This window comes from Entelurus aequoreus, linkage group LG05 (genome assembly GCF_033978785.1).
Source record: "Entelurus aequoreus isolate RoL-2023_Sb linkage group LG05, RoL_Eaeq_v1.1, whole genome shotgun sequence".
NCBI classification, from domain to species: domain Eukaryota; kingdom Metazoa; phylum Chordata; class Actinopteri; order Syngnathiformes; family Syngnathidae; genus Entelurus; species Entelurus aequoreus.
Genome location: NC_084735.1, coordinates 58,712,503 through 58,736,077, shown reverse-complemented (window position 1 = coordinate 58,736,077; position 23,575 = coordinate 58,712,503). Strand labels below are relative to the sequence as shown.

General features: G+C 36.2%; 1 long non-coding RNA gene across 1 annotated transcript in view; it reads left to right on the top strand.

Moving 5' to 3' along the window:
- The window catches only part of LOC133650798 (uncharacterized), a 105,675-nt gene that overhangs the window by 50,275 nt on the left and 31,825 nt on the right, over positions 1–23,575 (top strand). The gene's annotated exons all lie outside the window — the stretch shown is intronic.

Genomic DNA, 23,575 nt, shown 5'->3' with positions numbered 1-23,575 from the left:
GTCCATAAGTTTACTTCAAACAAGCCAATCAGTGCCAGTGTCACTAATCAATCAAACAGGAAACATTTCTATGGGCGATCCATTTACAGTATTAGGTTTATTTGGTTAGTTTGCACTGAAACACAACAGTCAAATAGTATCCAAAAAGTTTACACAAATAAAAAAGTTGGTCTGTGTGTGCCAACCAGGTGTTATTAAATGTTAGTCATTATATTATATTAACTTGAATAATGCAAGAAAAAAACAGTGCATGTTTCTACGATACTTGATTGTACAGGTACTTTACATGACACATGCATACTGTACACATTTGATGTGATCTGGCTGTAAATAATGAATCTGTTTGTTTGTGCTGTGGGGACTTTTGTTGGGCAGCCATTTTGTGTTCAAGCAGAGGCTGTCGGCCATTTTGTGCTTGTAGTCACAGTCACTGCTTTGCTCGGGCTGCCGGTCAGACTGGAGAGGAAATGTTCACAAACCTCTGAAAACGTGCTGACATAGACGACTTGGCTTCTAATCCCAGAAAATCTGGAAAGTATTTGCAGTATCTGATTACTCAAGGGGGTTTTTGACAGAAATACTGCAGTTCTTGTGACACAGACAGAAAGATTACAAAGGTGAACATGTCTGCCTCTTTGGTTTCACTCGTCCTTATCATGCGCACAGAATATCAAGGTTGTGGTTATTGTTGTACTCTTTATCATACACACAAAATATTATTGTTGTACTGCGTATCATGCACACTGAATATTAGGATGGCATGGGGTGGACAAAGACAGTAGTAATTGTCAGTAAGAAAGTGTTAATGAGAGTAGAGGAGTATGAGTAGTGATATTAGATATTAGTGTAAGTGTAATAGTGGTAGTTACAGTAGTCAGACTAGAGGATTAATAGCAATGTCACACATGTATAGAATAGTAGTAGAATAGTAACAGTAGCACTAATAGAGTATTAGCAGTAGTAGTAGTTGTAAGGGTGGAGGAGTAATAGTAGTCATAAATGCAATAGTAATAGTAGTAAGAGTTGTAGTTTTAAGTAGAGTAGTACAGAGTAGTACTATAGTGGTAAAAGTAGAACAGTATTTTAGCAGTAGTAAGCAGAATAGTTGAGTTGAGTTGAGTTGAGTTTGAGTTTATTTGGAACATGCATGCATACAATATGATACACTGCAAAAACTGAAATCTAAGTAAGATTAAATGTCTCAAGTAAGGGTGATATTTGCTTGTTTTCTGTCTGATAAGATAATTATTTTATGTTAGTGTTTTACTTGTTTTAAGGGTTTTGGTCCTAAATGATCTCAGTAAGATATTACAGCTTGTTGCTGAGATTTGATGACCTATATTGAGTAAAACATGCTTGAACTAGAATATCAACTGTTGCAAAGCTGTGTCATCAACACTCACAAGTATACAACTACGTTTTTAAAGTAATAATTTCTTATTTCAAGCATGAAAAAAAAATCATGACTTTGACACAATTGTGTCTCATATTAAAAACAGATGACAGCCAAATGGACTTTGCTGTTTTATTTTCAATGAAACAATAGAAAATACGTACTCATATAGTTTGTTATTAGTGAGAATATACTTATTTTAAGTTATTTTTGGGTTCATTGAGGTTAGCTAATTTTACTTGTTTTGGAAAGTCTTGACAGGCCAAATTTTCTTGATCTATTGGCAGATAATTTTGCTTAGTTAATTTTTTTTTTCTTTTCTTGTTTTTTGAACAGTGACTTTTTGCAGTGTACATCACAATTTCCAGTTTCTCTATTCAACGTGTTCGAAAAGGAGTAGGAAGAAGCAGAGCTTATTTTATCCTACCCCTTCTCCTTTACGTAGCAGTTGCCAAAACTGTTGTTCACTTCCTGTTCTCAATTTATTCACAATATACTCCATAAGTAATAACAATAAAAAATAAATACATAAATAATAATTGGTGAAGTAAGTTATATTTCATATGGTGATATGAGTAAGCTTATCTAGAAAATGAACGGAAAGGAGTAATACAGTAGTAGTAGTAGTAAGTTCAGTTCAGTTCAGTTTCAGTTTATTTCGAACGTGCATACGATACAATGTAATGCAACACATTTTTCCAGTTGTTTCATTACAGCACGTCCAAAAAGGAGTAGGAAGAAGCTGAGCTTATTTATTCCTACCCCTTTTCATACCATAGCAATGTTATCTAATTTCCTTGTTCTCTGTAACAGAACAGTGAATAAATAAATAATAAATAAATAATATACAATAGTGACTAAACAAATAGTAAATACATAAATAATCTTTATCTCAAAACAAGTAGAATAGATCCCGAGGCATAGTCTAGCCACTGTGTCCTGAGTCGTCCCCGTGGTCTCCTGCCGGTCGGACGCGCCCTAAACACCTCCCCAGGGAGGCCTACGAGGGGGCAATCTGACCAGATGCCCCAACAGCCTCATCTGGCTCCTCTTGATGTGGCGGAGCAGCGGCTTTACTCTGAGATTCTCACCCTATCCCTAAGAGACTCATTTCAGCCGCTTGTACCCGTGTTCTTGTCCTGTCGGTCATAAGACAAAGCTCATGACCATAGGCGAGGATGGGAACCTCACCTATGGTTAATAAAAATAATCATCATTCAAATTAAAATGAGAAAATGCAATAATCATAAAAACAAAATCAAATTAGCATCAATCAAAGAGTGTATATAAAATACTTTCAGTTGTTATATGCACAATAAAATAAAAGTGTTTTTTAGCCTGGATTTGAATATCGCCAACGTTGAGACCTGTCTCACATTTGCTAGAAGACTATTCCAGATTTGAGGAGCATAAATCTGAAACACAGCCTCACAGTGTTTGGGGACCAGCAGGAGACCACTCCCTGAGGTTCTCAGAGCTCGAGATAATTCATACGGCTCTAACATGTCAGAGATGTACTTTGGCACAAGACCATGAAAATACTTGTACACAAGCAGAGCTGTTTTAAAGTATAGTCTCTGAGCAACAGGAAGCCAGTGCAGTGACTTGAGCACTGGTTTAACATGGTCGTGTTTCCTGGTTCTAGTCAGGATGCGAGCAGCAGCATTCTGGATGTACCGCAGCTGCTTTACGGCTCGTTCAGAGAGCCTAGTGAGAAGGACATTACGGTTGTCTAACCTGTTGGAGACAAAGGCATAGATTAGTCTTTCTAAGTGGGATTTAGACATTATTCCTCTGATTTTGGCAATGTTTTTCAGGTGGTAAAAAGCTGCTGATGTTACTTTATGTGGGTGTTGAAGTTCAAATCTGAGTCTAAAATAACCCCTACATTTCTAACCTGATTGTTCGGTTCCAGGGAGATAGCCTGAAGGTGACTAGTAATAGTTTCTATTTGCTTCTGTGGGCCAAAGACTGATGATTTCTGTTTAGTCTGAGTTTAGCTGAAGAAAACAGTTTAGCATCCACACACTGATCTGTTCGATGCAGCGACAAAGTGAATAAACTGGTGAGATTAGAGGACCTACTTTCTGTCAAACTGTCAATCAAAGTGATGATGTCATATCAATTTCCATTCATCCATTTTCTACCGCTTGTCCCTTTTGGGGTCACGGGGGTGCTGGAGCCTATCTCAGCTGAATTTGGGCGGAAGGCGGGGTACACCCTGGACAAGTCGCCACCTCATCGCAGGGCCAACACAGACAGACAGACAATATGAATGTTGTCCTATAAATTTAATACGCAAAAATAATTTAAAAAAACTAAAGTCTGACATCTTTGACATGTCCCTGACATCCAGCTATTTTTTTTGTTGTTTTTTTTTTTGTCCTGTCTAGCTACTCAGGCAAATCCCATTGTTGATGTAGATGCCCATATTGGCTGTACAAATTTACTTTACAAAAGAGAAGTGTGGGATACTTCTATTGTTGCCTTATTTGTATTTGACTTTCATAAATGGATTTACCGGTATATTATTATTTGGTGCAGCAGGGCCTGAACAGGAGGGGATAGAAAGACAAAAAAAGGAAGACAGAGGGGGAAATTGTGGGGACAGGAGGGGGATTAGACAGAGTGACAAAAACAACAGCAAACACAACAATAACAATAACAACAACAACAATAGTACAACATCAGCAAATATGATATGTACAAATATGATGGTAAAACTGATAGCAAAGAAGCAGTTAGTGAAATAAATAACAATACAGAAATGACAATGAACATTATTACACTACAAATGGAGCAATACAAATACCAATAGAAAAAGCACTATTTATAATGAATAATAACAATAATTACCTATATTATCAACATTACAATTGTTCAAATGCAACAATACATATATGTACTGATAACATGAAATATAAAATAAAGCAGATAAATGGAGGGGAAGAAAGAGAAGCCAACTATATTAACCTTGTAGATTGTTATAGTACCAATAGGTTAAGCTTTGTCAGTGTGTTACCCAGTTTCCCGTAGGGCAACAATGTTAATATATGTTTGATGAAACGTGATCATGAGTGTATGCATGTATATTATGCATGAGTGTATGTATATCCTGAAATCCAACTATAATTTGGCTGATCAATCCATTAAAGATGATAATGTATTTTACAGACAGTCTGATACTAACAGTATAATTTGTCAGATGTCAGTTGTTTTGAAAATAATAATCTATATATGTATATATGTAATATAATACACTTTACAGGTCTTTGAACGATTTAAAAACAATATTTTATATTATTAATATATTTACTATGTTTAATTTAACAGGAAAGTTATTGCAGCCGTAATCACTGTGTGTTGTGAGTGTAGACTTGCAGGGGGTCTCGTGTCCCTAGTTAGGGTTTAAGCGGTTTGAACAAGAAGGTGAGAGTGCCCCTCCCTGTCTGTTTTATCAAATTTTCAGTGGATTGAGATAACGATGACCTGTTATCAAAGCTCTACGATGGGTGATGTGGGGTCCCCACCCTCCTGTCTGTTGCAGTTTAAAACCGAAATTGATAGCTGTTGATTGACATAAACGATGAAAGGTTTGCAGCCCTGGGCATGGAAAACTAGGAGCAGTCACATAACCATATGCATGTAAAGTTCAGCCAATATTAATCAATAAGGTATGTACACACAAATAGTTTGTTAACCTAGCCTTAATGAATAGATATACAAGTGCAGTAGGGTTGTGGGAAAATTCAGCTCTTAAACATGTAAAATATTGCTACCAATTTTTTTATAAAATCCTAAAATTTTCAACATTTGTAATAAGTTTTGAAAAACAACAGTGTGAATGAAAAAGAAACAGAAAAAGTGATTGCAAAAAGTAATTGGTGAACAGGTTTGGGTCTGGTTTAACATGACTTTAATGAACAGATGTACAAATGCAGTAGGAGTACCCTGCTTATCCAGTATGTGTACTAATGCACAAATGTGCATAGTGTACAATTGTAACAAAAATCATTAAACTAGGAAAAATTAGATACACATACAAATAGCACCCCCCGCGACCCCAAAAGGGACAAGCGGTAGAAAATGGATGGATGGACAAATATAGTTTGCATTGGTATTGTTGTGAAGACTATTATTAACGTCACCTTTTATTTCCGCCATCTGTTAGTTTTGAAAATGAGCCGTTCTAAAACACTAACATACAGGAAACTGTTATCTGTTTGTGAAGAACAAACAAGGTTAGATTTAGGAAAAAAAACAATGATAAAAGCATTACACAAAACATTGTAAAATAAAGAAGCTTGGTTGACTTGGAGCTATTCATTCAATTACATTTTGTTGTATTGTTGCAAAAGGACAATAAAAGCTTTTAATTGTTTATTTAAAAAATCATTGAAATTGATTTAAAAAAATACACTTATAATGCAATTTAAATTCATGATATTTATATTAAACGTGGACATTACAAAAAGAAGAAAACTATCAATAGTCCTACATTGTAGTGAGGCAATTAAAAACATTGTGTTAAATATAAAAAAAATAAAGAGGATTAAACATTAATGGTATTTACACAAAGCATGGATCAAAACTTGTTGTATTATTCATTCAAAGTCATCGCTTTGATTGACAGTTTGACAGAAAGTGGGTCCTATAGTCTCTAACAGGCCGACATTCACCTGCCTTCAGTGACACGTAGATCTAGATGTCATCTGCGTAGTTGTAGCAGGACACATTGAAGTAGTAAGTAAAATAATATTGTGTAGTAAGCAAAATAGTAACTGTCGTAAGCGTAAAGGAGTAATAGTACTGGTAAGTAGAAAAGGTAAAGGAGATATAGTAGTAGTAAGTAGAATAGTCATTGTGTAGTAAGTAGAATAGTAATAATAGCAGTAGTAGAGTGGTAGTAGTAGTAAGAGTAGAGGAGTAATGGTAGTGTGAGTACAGTAGTAGTATTAGTAGTAGTAGTAATAGTACAATGTTCCCTCGCCACATTGCAGGTCAGTAAGGATCCTATTTTCCCGTTTGCTTCTTAAGTGTTTTTTACACACTTGAAGTTATGCACATTTCTCGTATTCGTATTCTTCCATTCTTCCAAACATGAAGTTTTCCTAACAATTGTGAATGTCTTTGAAATTGAAAAGGTCATATCATTCCAGGCAGTGCTTGTTGCGCGTACGTGTGTTTTGTGTGGTGACGTAGTGTGTGTATGCACGCTACAACAGCTTCTTCCTCCTGGCAAGATGTGAATAATAATTTGTAGATGAAATGATGAAAATACATTATCTGTCAAAACATCAATGGAATCAATTGATAGACGCTATATTAAATATGTAATTTATATGAAATAGTGACATAGTTAAATGATCATGGTCCACATAAAATGTAATAAAATGCCTGTTAGTACCAGGGTGTTAAAAAATGGCAGATATACGCTGGGTTGCCTTCCACTGTGGTCGCACTTACAAGACAATGATGTGTGTTTTGCTTTTTGATGGTTATTACAGTGTGGTGTTATGGTCCTTATATCCTCATCTCAATGGATGTTTGCATGTATCTCAACTGAATTGATCAGGTAAATATTATTTTTTAATTTTTTATTTTTTTGGTAATTTATTTTATTTTATTTTTTGTCATTTAAAAATACAATCATGCGTGCTTACGGACTGTATCCCTGCAGACTGTATTGATCTATATTGATATATAATGTAGGAACCAGAAATATTAATAACAGAAAGAAACAACCTTTTTGTGTGAATGAGTGTAAATGGGGAAGGGAGGTTTTTTGGGTTGGTGCACTAATTGTAAGTGTATCTTGTGTTTTGATGTTGATTTAATAAAAATAAAAAAATAAATTAAAAAACCTTTTTTTTAAAAATTTCTTGTGCGGCCCGGTACCAATCGATCCACGGACCGGTACCGGGCCACGGACCGGTACCGGGCCGCGGCCCGGTGGTTGGGGACCACTGCTGTAATGTACTTCATCGAGTACAGTTACATGCCATTCTAGAAATTGAACCACTTTGTTGAATATCATTTTTCAAAATTACTGCAAGGCCATTATTTTGTATGCAGTAATTGTGTGAATGCTCCAAAGCACTCACACATATGGTTTTCTACACCAAAATGAATATATTTATTAAACTTTTTCAACTTCTTCTTCTTCTTCTTCTCCAGATGTTGGCGCGCTCTATCTTCCACATTTTTCACCCGATTCAAACCGTTTCAACTTCAAACCGTTCAGCCTATTCGGGAATCGCGGGCGTTCCCTTGACCAATTCCAAAAAATTCCAGATTACCCAGAATTCTAGGTTTTCCGGGACATTTTTCCCATTCAAAATTAATTTGCCATTTTTCAAACTTCCACCATTTTCAAATTTTTCAACCAATTCAAACCATTCCACCTTCAACACATTCCATTATCCTGGAAATTTAGACTACCATTTTTCCAAGTTCAAAAAAATTCCAGGATTTTCCAGAATTCTTGGTTTTCCAAAGCCCTATTTCCACCCTTTATTCTGGCGACTACTCCTCCCACATTTTTCAACCCACTTCAACCATTCTACCGTCAAAACATTCCTCTTAATCAGGACAAAAAACAAAGTTGTTTTTGAACCGAAAAAATTCTTGGTTTTCCCGAAATTCCAGGTATTCCGTAATACAACTTTTCAATTTAACATGTTACTACTTCAACATTTCTCGACCGATTTGCAAAATTCCAACACCAATCATTTCAACTCATTCAGACCATTCAAGTTTTTTTACTATTTTCATAAAAATTCCCGCTTTTCCCGAAATTCTTCAAAGTTCCACAATTCCCACATTTTTTATCTGATACAAACGGTTCTAACTTCAAACTATTCAGCCTGTTTGGGAATTGTGTGCTCTATTTCAACAATTCTAAAAAAAATTCCCATATTTTTTAATTTTTTTTCCCATTTACAATGAATTGTCCATTTTTCAAACTTTCACATTTTTCAACTGATTCAAACCCTTCCACTTTCAACACATTCAACTCATCCTGGACATTCCAACTACCATTTGTCCATGTTCAACAAGTTTCCAGGAATTCCTGGGTTTTTTTTTGACGCTATTTCCAACCTTTTTCGTTTGACTACTCCTTTTCCTTTTTTCATCCCATTTCAACCATTCCACTGTCAAAACATGTTTTGTGTCAGAACAAAAAACCAAGTTGGTTTAGGAACTACAAACATTCCCGGTTTTCCCGAAATTCCAGGAATTCCATAATACAATTTCTCAATTAAAAAACTGTTACTACTTCAACATTTCATGACCGATTTAAACAATTCCAACACCAACCAATTCAGCTCTTTCAGGACATTCATGCCCCTAATCCATCCATCCATCCATTTTCTACCGCTTATTCCCTTCGGGGTCGCGGGGGGGCGCTGGAGCCTATCTCAGCTACAATCAGGCGGAAGGCGGGATACACCCTGGACAAGTCGCTACGTCATCGCAGGGCCAACACAGATAGACAGACAACATTCACACTCACATTCACACTAGGGCCAGTTTTAGTGTTGCCAATCAACACAACATTTTTAAAAAAATCCCGCTTTTCCCCAAATTCCCAACTTTCAAGGAAGTTCCCATTGAAATTAATGGGACATTTTTCAAAGTTGTACAATTCCCACATTTTTCAACCTACTCAAACCATTCCAACATTAACACATTCCACTCATCCTGGACATTCAAACTAACACTTTCCCAAGTTCCAAACCAAATTCCAGTTTTCCCGGAAATTCAAACTTTTCAACATTTAAACCATTTGAACATTTAAACCATTTCTACATTCATCCTACATTGCATTAGCATTTCAGTTCAGCGTCAGATTTTCAACATTCAAACCATTCCAACATTCAAACTGTTCTTACATTCATACTACATTGTAAATGTAAGCGCAATGTTCTGGGCAAATTGAGTTATGTGGATCCAGAAGAATTTGATCAAATGTGTTTTGGAGGAAACTGGATATTAGTTAAAGTAACTTTGTAAAAAAGGGGGGGATTCAAAAAGTTTATACTTCTTTCCATTACCCTTTTGAGATATGTTTAATTTAATTTAAAAAAAAATCTTAATTCAATTTTCTTTTATTTTTTGTGAAATAATAATATTGCCATTGCGACTGTTCAATGGAGATATGTGTGTATATTATGTACTACATGTATGATGTGGAGCTGACTATGACATACTCAATAAACAACAACAACATTCTGTCAGCATTCCAGTTCAACTTCAGCATTGGAGCATTCACATGCAATTCCTTCAGGAATTGCTTCATCTAGTTCAGGGGTCGGCAACCCGCGGCTCCGGAGCCACATGCGGCTCCTTGACCACTCTGATGTGGCTCAGCTACATACATGCCGACCCCCCCGATTTTCCCAGGAGACTTATGGATCTCAGTGTCTCTCATAGATTACTCCCAGGGAAAAAATAATCCTATTTACACTCTAATTACTAAATAAAGGGCGTGCCCTAACTGCACTGCAGTAATTGTCCTCTATAGCATTTACATACAGAGTGACAGCCCAGCCACATGTTGCATGTTGTTATTACTTGCACACACAGGAGACAGCAAAGCATACTTACTCATCAGCCACACAGCTTACACTGACGGTAGCCGTATCAAACAACTTTAACATTGTTACGTTACAAATATGCGCCACACTGTGAACCCACACCAAAAAAGAATAAACAACACATTTCTGGAGAACATCCCACCGTAACACAACATAAACACAATACAACCATTACCCAGAATCCCATGCAGCCCTAACTCTTCCGGTCTACATTATACACCCCCGCTACCACCAAATCCCCCCACACATCAACCCCCCCCCCCCCCTCTCCGTGCGTTGGTTGAGCGGAAGAGTTAGGGCTGCATGGGATTCTGGGTATTGGTACCGTCAGTGTAAGATGTGTGGCTGCTGAGGTAGTACGCCTTGCTGTCACTTACGTGAGCAAGCTGAAATTGCATTCTACATGTGGTTGAGCAGGTACACTGTTAGGGCAGACTGTAGAGGGCGCCAAATGCAGTGTCATCACGCTTTGATATTCGGGAGTCTCCCGGGAAAAATGAGAGGGTTGGCATATATGACGCTATCAAGCGCCATTCATTCAAAACTCGCGGGCTGCACTAACATCAAATTTCCACATTAAAGTGCGTGCCGGTGCGTGTGTCGGAGACCCCTGGTTAACATAGCACAAAGCATTTAAGCTTTGTATGCGGTGTTTTTCATTTGAAATTTAAAACATTTTTTTGTGGCTCCCATTACTTTCTTTAATTTGTGAAACTTGCCAAAATGGCTCTTTGAGTGGTGCTTTATTTTAGTGCTTCATCTAAATGCCTCCAGTCCTTGGACACTGTTTTTCATTCAGCACTAAGATTTCTTACTGGCTGTCGTAGTCTCACCCACCATTGTCAACTGTATATGAAGTCAGACTTATCTTCATTGAGTGCACGCAGATACACACATTGGCTGACTATCATTTATAAGGCTCTTTTAGGTTTAATACCTCCATACTTGTGTACTCTGTTACAAAGAAAAAGCAGCTCTTACGCGTTACGTTCTAACAATTTGTATGTTTTAACTGTTCCTCATGTACGGACTGAATTTGGCAAAAGAGCTTTTGGCATTGCTGCCCCTATGGCATGGAATGCATTGCAGACGAAACTGAAACTTACAGAACTACTTCCATTTGGAGACTTCCGTTCTGTCCTGAGGGACAAACAGCGAGAGACGTTTGCACAGTGCCTGTGTTTTTAAAGATGTAAATCTCTGTTGTTTTACAGTTCTCTTATGTATTTTAAAATGTATGTCTTAATGTATTATTTTTGAAACTGCTCTGTGACATGTGCTGTTGACCTCTTGGCCAGGTCACCCTTGTGAAAGAGATCTTGATCTCAATGGGTTTTCTTATCTGGTTAAATAAAGGTTCTATAAAGGTTGCCGACCCCTGATCTAGTTGATGTTCAGATTTGTATCAGGATATTTTTATGGCACTATAATTACACAAAATGAAACATTCTTGATGTCTTGTGTGTCATTTAATCATTGATGGGCAGTAACAAGCTACATATAGCTAAGCTACGTAGGTTAACTACATTTTCCAGCAGCTTGGCGGTAGTTTAGCTACTTTTTAATGAGTAGCTTTTCCTGTAGCTTAGCTACTTTTAGACCCATGTAGCCAGGTAGCTTACATCAAAGCTAGAAGCTACAAAGAGAGAAAACGGACTGCGAATACAGGCCAAAAAATATATATATATGTGGAGAAAATACAATGACCTGGATGAATAAGAACATCCATAGGATGTCGTTGTGCCTTGTTCAGCCCTTTGAGACTTTTGTGATTTAGGGCTGTATAAATAAACATTGATTGATTGATTGATTGATACATACGGAGAAAATCCATGATGATCGGTTGGTGTTCATATGACAAGTCACATTTGGCTAAGGTAAGGGCAAAACATTGTGAACTGGCCAATCAGAGGCCAGATAAAACGGCTCATTGAAACTAGTAAGCAAAATCATAACATAATAATAATAATAATAATAATGGATTAGATTTTATATCGCGCTTTTCTATTGTTAGATACTCAAAGCGCTCACAGAGAAGTGGGAACCCATCATTCATTCACACCTGGTGGTGTGGTAAGCTACATTTGTAGCCACAGCTGCCCTGTGGTAGACTGACGGAAGCGAGGCTGCCAGTTTGCGCCTACGGCCCCTCCGACCACCACATACCATTCATTCATCATTCATTTCACCGGTGTGAGCGGCACCAGGGGCAAAGGGTGAAGTGTCCTGCCCAAGGACACAACGGCAGCGATTTTTTGGATGGTAAGAGGCGGGGAGCGAACCTGCAACCCTCAGGTTTCTGACACGGTTGCTCTACCCACTACGCCACGCCGTCCCTAAACATCACACACTCATGTCACATGAGGACGAGGGAGTCGGAGACAGAGGGACGCTTAAAGCTGACGACTCAAAAAAAAAAAGAAACACTTAAAAATGGCAGAGGAATTCTCTCCCACAGATTAGATTTTTTCTTTAGTGATGAAGACGACATGCAGGAAACCCACAATAATGCGTGTCCTTGGCCATATATAGACAAATATATGTGTTTAGAGAAAACAATGCCCAAAACCTTAGTTTTTAGTTATTTACTAAAAACTAAAAACTAAGTAAACCAAAATCATAACTGCTCTCTTCATCTAAGACGTCCAACACAAATTTAGGAACACAAATTAAGGTGAGTTGAGTTCATGAAAAGTTTTAGTGCACATAACCATTACCAACTGTTCCCAAACAACACACTAGTCCTTGGTTGTTTTGTCAACATATAGATAGATTTTTTTTTTTTAATTATTTTAGTAGATAGAGAAAATGAATATTATTATTATAGGGGTGGGCAAAGAAAAGGCAAACTAAATAAATATATACAGTGGGGTGTGGGGACCCCTAGAGGTAGTTGTAGGGTGTCCCCAGCTAAATGACAGATAGTTAATAGTAATGGACCCTTATTGGGTCCATGTGTACACTCTCATTTACATTAACATTGATATTATACATGTGTTCCCATAGATATAAATGCTGTTAATGTAGCTTTGATGTAGCAAGCTACTTTTGCCGTATAACTTGTAGTATAGCTTGCTACAATTCTCCGGGGCGAGCAACAATTAATCGAGAGTATCTTGTAACTTAGCTAATTTACATTTTCCAAGTAGCTTGCCCATCACTGCATTTAATATACTTTTCCTGTAATTGGTCAGTTTATATTTAGTCAAGTTTGGCTTCTGGGCTAGAATTGAAAATAAGAACTAGTGGGATTTTTTTGTGCATTCATGAAGCAGCAAAAAATTTTGCTGGCTTTATGTGGAGCTCAAACCTTTTTACTCACAGCATACATACGCAAAACATAATCAGTCAATTTCTATACTTGTTTACATCATTACATGCAAAAAATATGTTACCTACATATACAAACGTATATACTGTATATATATATATATATATATATATATATATATATATATATATATATATATATATATATATATATATATATATATATATATATATATCTTAGCTAGGGTTGTATGGTATACCGGTACTAGTATAATATTGCAGTACTAATTAATCAAAAACGGTGCAATGTAAACAAATGGCATGGGTGGATCTACACCTGACATCCACTCTAAAGATACCAAGTACAAGAGCGTATGTAGTCTATACTACTATGATTACATCAATATTTTTCATCGTCACAAAATCTTTTTTCTTTTGAAAAAAAAATTCATATTATATTCACAAACTCAGGAAATACGTCCCTGGACACATGAGAACTTAAATTATGACCAATGTATGACCCTGTAACTACTTGGTATCAGATCGATACCTAAATTTGTGGTATCATCCAAAACTAATGTAAAGTATCCAAACAACAGAAGAATAAGTAATTATTACATTTTAACAAAAGTGTAGATAGAACATGTTAAAACAGAAAATAACCAGATATTAACAGTAAATGAACAAGTAGATTAATAATCAATTTTTACAGTTTGTCCCTCATAATCTTGACAAAATAATAGAATGATAAATGACACAATATGTTACTGCATACGTCAGCTGACAAATTAGGAGATTTTTTGTTAAAATAAAGTCTATAATGCTATTTTTTGTGATCCCCTTAATTTAGAAAAGTATCAAAAAGTATCGAAATACATTTTGGTACTGGTACCGGTACCAAAATATTGGTATCGAGACAACCCTAATCTTAGCTAACCACTAAAATAGCTTGAAACAACACCAATAAATAAGTGTGTTAATTTTTTAAAGTTTAAGAAGTGTTACTTATGCAATTAGAGCCAACTTGCAGCGGGCGAGGCAAGTTTGCTCCCACCTTTGCCTGACACCACCTGTAACTGAAGGAATAAAACCGAAACTATATAATAATCTAGTCGGGCATTGCAGTATGTACAGTATGTATGTTTGTTTAGTAATATTGATATAATCCACACGTTCTCCCACATTTAGTGTTTGCAAACATGGTTCCTTCAGCAAATATGTGTGTAGTCCTACTTCATATCATAATTTGCTCTATTAAACCACGGCTGCTGCTTTGTTGTTCATATTTGTCATTGGTCCTCTGCTGAAAACGCTACCCCTTTTACAAGAATGCTGGAAAAAGAGTCTTTGATTAACACAATGTCTTCTTTGGTTTAGCCAGCTAACATAGAATAGATTTGGCTTAATTAAAACCTGCTTCATAGTAGAGACCTCAGGATTAACATTGGTAATTGTAATGGATCAATTTGTTCACGGAACAAGACCATTAGTTGTCTGTCTGGACTGCTGACTAAGCAGGATTTGGAGCAGACGTGAGTTGTCTTCCGGAACTTTCTCTGCAGCAATGACACATCCTCATTCTCTTCATCCTCACTGTGACATCATCCTCTGTCATACTTCTGTGTCATATACTTCCCAAACTTCTACATCTTGCACCACGTCATGCTTTCATCACGCTCAAGTCATCCTGTGTGTGTGTGTGTGTGTGTGTGTGTGTGTGTGTGTGTGTGTGTGTGTGTGTGTGTGTGTGTGTGTGTGTGTGTGTGTGTGTGTGTGTGTGTGTGTGTGTGTGTACACTGCAAAAACTGAAATCTAAGTAAGATGAAATATCTCAAATAAGGGTGATATTTGCTTATTTTCTGTCTGATAAGATAATTCTTCTCACTAAACAGATTTTATGTTAGAGTGTTTTACTTGTTTTAAGGGTTTTGGTCCTATATGATCTCAGTAAGATATTACAGCTTGTTGCTGAGATTTGATGACCTATATTGAGTAAAACATGCTTGAAACTAGAATATCAACTGTTGCAAAGCTGTGTCATCAACACTCACAAGTATAAAACTACTTTTTTAAAGTAATAATTTCTTATTTCAGGCATTAAATAAAAAATCATGACTTTGACACAATTGTGTCTCATAATTAAAACAGATGACAGCCAAATGGACTTTGCTGTTTTATTTTCAATGAAACAATAGAAACTATGTACTCATATAGTAGTACAGTTGGCACAGTACAGTAAACTGACAGTTAATATTGAAACATTTGACATTTAACATTTCAAACCATTTTTTAACAGAAATAGTACATGCACATTCAGATAAATGCTTCAAAATTACAATAAAAAAAAATTGTCCGGGGGCCGGGCTGTGTGTGTATATATATATTTTATTTTTTATTATTTTCCTTGCGCACTAATTGACTGAAAGAGCACGCACTTGGCGCGATGATGTCATGTTATCGATGGAAAAATGCATTTTTAGACAATATGATTTGCCTGACCGGCTAGGAGACCCCGAGAGTAACAAGCCTTCCATTAAGAAAAATAAACTAGTTTTTAATATAAATTTGCTGGTTTCAAGAAATGTAATGCCGAGCGCACATCATTATGTCAAGATAATGGCACTAGCATTTACTTAATTTAAGAATATTTTTCAACATATTGAGAAAAAATGTCTCATTTGTTTTTTCTATCAAGAAAAGTGCACTTGTTATTAGTGAGAATATACTTATTTTAAGGTATTTTTGGGTTCATTGAGGTTAGCTAATGTCACTTGTTTGGGAAAGTCTTGACAAGCCATATTTTCTTGTTCTATTGGCAGATAATTTTGCTTTGTTCAAGTAAAATACCCCTATTTTTGTATTTTTTCCCCTTGTTTTTGAACACTGACTTTTTGCAGTGTGTGTGTAGGTGTGTGTGCGTGCTTTTTGTTTCAAATGGATCCCCATTAATTGCTACAATAACATAACATTGAAAGCTCAACAATGCATAGAATTGACAGTCCAAAACAAAACATATGTGTTAACATTTTTGTTAATATTTCATTTCATTTCAGTACACATTTATATCTGATATATCTCACATTATGAAGTGAAAGCATGAATGCTGTGATATGATGCTCAATATTACATATTTTACTGACTGACATGCTGCAGATCAGATAAACACACATTAATGTACATTTGTGAAACAAAACTCCGTGAAAATATGACGTTTTCTGCCCCTTCGGTCACATTATTATACACACCTTATTGTACATTCTATTGATGTACAATGTGTATGTAAGCTACATGATCAGATAAAGCATTGGAACGCATTTATTGTAAAAATAACTTATTTTCTTAACTTCAATATTAGGAAGCTACAGTAACGTTTAAACAATATTAAATATGATGTCATCTTGTTTCCAAAAAGCTACACAACTTCATATCTTTGTTATTATTTATCCCAACCCAAATACATTTTTCTGCTAATGTAAAGTTCATCATATGTTAAATGTTTTTTGAATCCCAACTGACTTGAAATATTCACCATAATTAATAACACACACACGCACACACACGCACACACACTCACACACACACACACACACACACACACACACACACACACACACACACACACACACACACACACACACACACACAGGTATAGACTGCCCACACATATATGCTGTATATATACATATATATAAATACATATATATATATGTATATATATATATATATATATATATATATATATATATATATATATATATATATATATATATATACATATATATATATATATTTATATGTATATTTATATATATATATATATATATATATATATATATATATATATATATATATATATATATATATATATATATATATATATATATATATATATATATATATATATATATATATATATATATAAAGTTACATGCTCATACTTTAACAAATGTCATATTAGCAATCTGGATGGATACATTATAGATACATTATCCAACATAATTTTATTCGTATTAAATGTGTCTGTTTGAAAGACTTTAATCACTTTTTGTTCACTTGTGTTCGCTACAATTTTAGTCTGCATATACATTTGATACCAAATTGAAGGGAACATTTAACAAACATGAAAACTATATTTGAAGTATAAAAATACATACAACCATTATTAAAGTTGGAAGCCCCACCAAAAACGCTGTCACGCACGCACACACACAACACACACTTACACGTACTCACACACACACACACACGCACGCACACAACACACGCGTACACACGTGCACACACACTCCCTCACACACACACACACGCCCTCACACACACACACACACACACTTACACGTACACGCACACGTGCACACGCACTAAAAAAAACACACACATACACACACAAACACACAAATAAAATCTTCCAACGACAGCAACAGTTCTTTTCATTTTGGACACATCTTGTTTATAAGACAGGATCAATCATTTGATATTTTATTTATGGTTGACATAACAGGTCAACAGTAACTGAGGCTTTTGAGTATGTTCTTTCATAGAGTTGTTGTTGCCTAAGTCTGCACATGTAGCCTATACTCTATGCTGTAATTTGTATTTATCTCCAGATTTTTTTTCAAACCTTTTTATCTCTCTCAGATTTTAATTTGTACTGCATGTCATTGTTGACTATTGTGATATGTTACTTTACCTGACTGGTAAAAATACATATTTTCAGTTTGCACCATCACTGTTAGGCAGTTGTTGAAAATATTACAGGATATTTTTACTTTCTCTTTAGGTCCTTACATATAGGCCCACTTCAAAGTAAACAATGACGATTTCTATGGATTTGCCAATATATATTTGACAAGTTACAGTAATCATTCATCACATGTGCTAAAAAGGTCGGGCAAAATGCCCCAAACATGTGATTTCTTATAATAAAATAGAGTTTTTTCCAAATGTGTTTGGTATTTATCACTGTTCTGGGTAACTCACTCCAATAGTGTCTTATCAGTTGAAGTCTGTGTGAGTGAGATGAAAATAAAACTGCATTTTTACAAATGCTTGCTTTATTTTGATGAATGGGTATATGTTTTGACCGAAATGGCTAAATTGGCCCGAGTGTGTGAATGTGAGTGTGAATGTTGTCTGTCTGTCTGTGTTGGCCCTGCGATGAGGTGGCGACTTGTCCAGGGTGTACCCCGCCTTCCGCCCGAATGCAGCTGAGATAGGCTCCAGCACCCCCCGCGACCCCAAAAAGGGACAAGCGGTAGAAATTGGATGGATGGATGGGTCATTTTGCAAATAATTTAGGAATTAAGAAAATTGAATGTGGTGTTTGGAAACGTGTGTATATCTTTTGAAAAAAAGACACACAGTTAGTACAACTGTGTGTGAGCAAATGGGAAAAACTGTATCTAAGGTTGTTTCAAACCAGAAGAATATATTTAATTTTACTGCGTTCAAACAAGCACATTACTGCCAATGAATACACAGTCAGTTCACTTTGCAGTACATCATTCAAAATATGTTTGTTTAATTGAAGAAGTACACAATGTAAAGTCATATTACATATGCAGTTTGTAAACTTTAAGTGTGTTCATGTTTGCAAATATTAAAATATCTTGTAATTTCTGTCTTCTTGTAATTTGTATCTTATTGTAATTTGTTATTTTTGTGTTATTGTTATATTTGTGTTATTATGAGTTGTAACTAATTGTAATTTGTGTGTTGTTGAGATGTGTCTTCTTGTAATTAGTGTCCTATTGAAATCTGTGTCTTATTGTAATTTTTTATCTTATTGTGAGTTGTGTCCTCCTGTAATTTGTATCGTATTGTGAGTTGTGTCTTTCCATGATTTGTTTCTTATTGTAGTTGTTGTATTTTTGTAATTAGTGTAAGTGTAAGTTGTGATGTTTTGCACTTTCTGTCGTCATTGTAAAAAGACGACAGCATCACACAGCTGCCAGCTCACGTATGCACGTATGCACTTCATGGTGACTCAGAGTACGACTGCACCTCTGTATTATTTCTCTGTATTTTATGATGAAAATATGAAGAATGATGATGTCACACTTACATGAAATACGTCACACATGTTGTACAAAGTCATGGTGTATATTAAAAAAAAACATGACATTGGCAACATGCTGACAAACACAAACAAGTACACACTGAACAGGAAATGTTTCAAAACACAATTTTAATGGACAAATATGAATGTTCTTTATGTGTTATTATCATCATTATTTTTCAATGTTTCATCATGACATGTAAGGCTTGGACCACCTGTGTCACCTGACAACACATCCATGCATGCACGAACATTTCAATGAACATGCAAAATGGGGGGAAATCCCGAACGCACACACACACACACACACACACACACACACACACACACACACACACACACACACACACACACACACACACACACACACACACACACACACACACACACACACACACACACACACTTTCTTGTATTGGTTACCTTCTTGACACCTCCGAAAAATGCCTACCTCTTTAGGACCACCCTTTCTAGATATATAAAGATTTGTATTTTACAACATTAATAATATATACATACTATGCAAATATTTTAAAAAAGTAAGCTTTTAGTTAATTTGTTTAGTTTTTTTGTTTGTAATTGGTTTTCTTCATTCTTCATCTTCATTATTTACTTCAACTTATTACAGAATGTCTCTATATCCATATTTAATTTTTTTGTAATTAATTTTGGCCAAAGGGGGCGCATTTCATTTCTTACACACACATGTGTTATTACATATTTTGGCCAGAGGGGGAGCACTTCAATTTTTTACACACACTTGTTATTTCATATGTTGACCAGAGGGGGAGCACATTTAAAACCGACACACAGTCAATTTGAAAAATCCCTCCTTTTTGGGACCACCCTAATTTTGATAGATTTCACCACCAGGGGTGCAAATGAGACATTCTCTATTAGATGCAATGGTTTTCCTTATTGGGACCATGATTTGTGACCTGTGCTGGCAAAATGAGTCACAATGAGGAAATTTTAAAAACTGAGTTATTGTTATTTACACATTCTCCATCTAAAGACCTTCAAAATGATATATGGTTTGTTGGAATCGGACAGAAAATGACCGCGTTACATCCGATTGAAGTCGACCAAGTTTGAGGGTCCGTTTTGAGAAAAAACAGCTTAAAGTTTACTGTTCCAGAACAGAATGTTCCAAAACAAAACTCCATAGCAACCATACCTTAAAAGTCCTTGTAGCAACACCAAAATTGGTACAATTAAAGTCAAATCCCATGTCTAAAGGAAAAATATATATTCAACTCTATTGAAAACGGTTATGTACAAAAGTGTCAACACTGTTATGTCACAGTTTTTTTGTTCACTGGTCAGTTTGTCAGCTGGTCAGCTGTCCGTAATATTCTTGACCAGCAGCACTAAGAAGATTCGCCGACTACAGTGAATTTAGCGCACTTGCAACCGCCTGTGTACCCTCTCCACCTTCTAAATCCATTACGGAATGTAAAACAGTCTAACTTATCCACAAAAATAATAATTAAATGTTAGAAAATCACCTTTTTTCACCAAATATTCCGCTCGAATTACTGTGTTGTTTTTCATCAGGGCGCAGCCATGATACCACAATGCACCGCACGGAGTGATTCAACCAATGAGGGTACGCCTCACAGCGACCCTTAGCAACAAGCCGGATTTGTTTACATCGGGACAGGTTTAAAAACTCGAATTATATTGGTTCAGAATGGCGTCATCGGGAATTCCATGCTCATTTTTAGAAAGTACGTAAACTTGGCGTCACAATGATACCAAATATGGCTAGGGGGATTCCCCCTTATTGCCGCGAGTGAGCGTTGAAAACACTGGATTTTCTCAAGGAATTTTAACACAAAGGACTAATTTCTGAAGACATACCTCGTACAAAACCTTCAAATAAAGGTGATTTAAGATGTTTTCTTGCTATTTTGATGATTGGGATCGCTAGATTGTGGCTTTATGGACTCATTTTTGTGAAAATCTCAATTTCAACCAAGATACATTTTTTTCACTTATTTGCCTGTAGCTCAAAATTAGCCTGTGCGTATTCCGACTCATTTTGCGAGCACGGGTCACATTTATGTCCTCACTTGTTCACCGGTCCTCATATGGAAGGTACTTTTCACTGTTAATGTCTCAAGAAGGGTAGAAATACAAGAACACACACACACACACACACACACACATTCTTGTGTTTGTTACCTTCTTGAGACCTCTGAAAAATGCCTACCTCTTTAGGACCACCTCTCATTTCGTCACCAGGGGTGCAAATGAGATCTCTATTTTTTCTTTTTTTGTAATGTGCTTAAGGCCGGTGACAAACGAGTCAGGGACCACAGATGGCCCCTGTGCCGCACTCCGGGCAACCCAGTTGTAGGAGCTAACTGTTAATGGCCACTATAGTCTTAGTACCGTAGTGTATTTGTTCATCCTATGGTCACATATGGGACGTGGGTTGTCTTACGTCAGCACCGGAAGTCGTAAAATCAGCTGTTCACCTGGCGGGTTTTTTTGGGGATGAATAGGGAAGTCCTTCTTTAGCTTATTTTATCATATATTGCTGCCTTTGCACCTGTCAATGTTTACTTTTGTATGCCATTAAATCAACAACAGATCCTGACTTTGGAGCAATGTTCACGGACTCTAGTATTTGGCTCTCTATTAGATGCAATGGTTTTCCGTATTGGGACCATGATTTTGGTCCTAACTTGTTCACCGGTCCTCATATGGAAGGTACTTTTCCTTGTTGATGTCTCAAGAAGGGTAGAAATACAAGAACACACACACACAAACACACACACACACACTCACACACACACACACATACACACATTACAAAGTATGTATTACACACGTGTAATGCTACATTGAAATCATGTAGTAAAATCCCGTTAGTAAAAGTGACAGTTGATTGGTCGTGGACAGTTTCCCTCTGACTCACTTCCTGCTTTGTCTATAAAAGAAAGTTTTCATTCTCTCCACCAATCAGGCGTCTGTCTGCTCACTGACTCATCTTCCTACCCTCAGTCTGAGTCATAAATCACCTTATGAATGGATGCTTGCCATTCATATTTAACCCTTTCAGGAGACACGTGATTGAGTATCGTATTACAAGCAGTTTGCACCTTGTACACCACAAGCTCATCTAACCACACACACACACACACACACACACACACACACACACACACACACACACACACACACACACACACACACACACACACACACACGCACACACACACGCACGCACGCACGCACACACTAAACTAACCTCTGTACTTTTTCTCTTTGTTCCATTAACCCAAAATTCCCCTTTAAATTGCATGTGTTCATGTAGATTTCTATTTCATTTGTTCAATTTGACTTTTGAGAAAATAATTATGTAAACTAAATAGTGATTGAGTTGTGCGATAATTGAGTAATATTTAGAGCCATACCCCCAAGACATTCCATAACACATTTTTTTTAATTAAAATATTTATGGTTTATTTATTTCATAAGTTACTTGAAAGAACATCACACGTTTACACAAAAAAACAATTCAATGAAAAGGATTAAGAAGAAGCAGAGTTTATTTGATCTGTTTATTTATTTTCTTTTAAATCTTAATCATTACTGATGATTTGTACAGTGTATATTTGGTGATGTACTAAAACTGCAGTGTACATTTGGTGATGTATTACAACTACAGTGTACATTTGGTGATGTACTACAGAGTACAAATGGTGAAGTACTCCTGTGTACATTCAGTGATGTACTACAGTGTAAATTTGGTGATGTACTACTGTGTACATTTGGTGATGTTGGGATTAAGCGTTGTTGAACTTTGGACGTTGGCAAGTTGATTCTTGCATGACGCAACAAAATACAGAACAAGGAACTTTCTGCTTCTTGATTTCCTCGTGGGCTACACGCCACTATGACGCACACACACACACACACACACACACACACACACACACACACACACACACACACACACACACACACACACACACACACACACACACACACACACACACACACACACACACACACACACACACAGGTGGATAATGAGCAAGCACTAATGATTTAAACAACATTATTTTACAGTGGACAACAAGGCCTAAAATATCTAATGTTGGGTTTAATATAAATAAGTGAGTGCATGAATGGCTAAATGAATGAGTAAATACATTGATTAATTATTTAATAAATGAACAAAGTGAAATTCATCATTTACAGTTTTTTACAGTCGCTAGGACACATTTCCCAATACCTAGG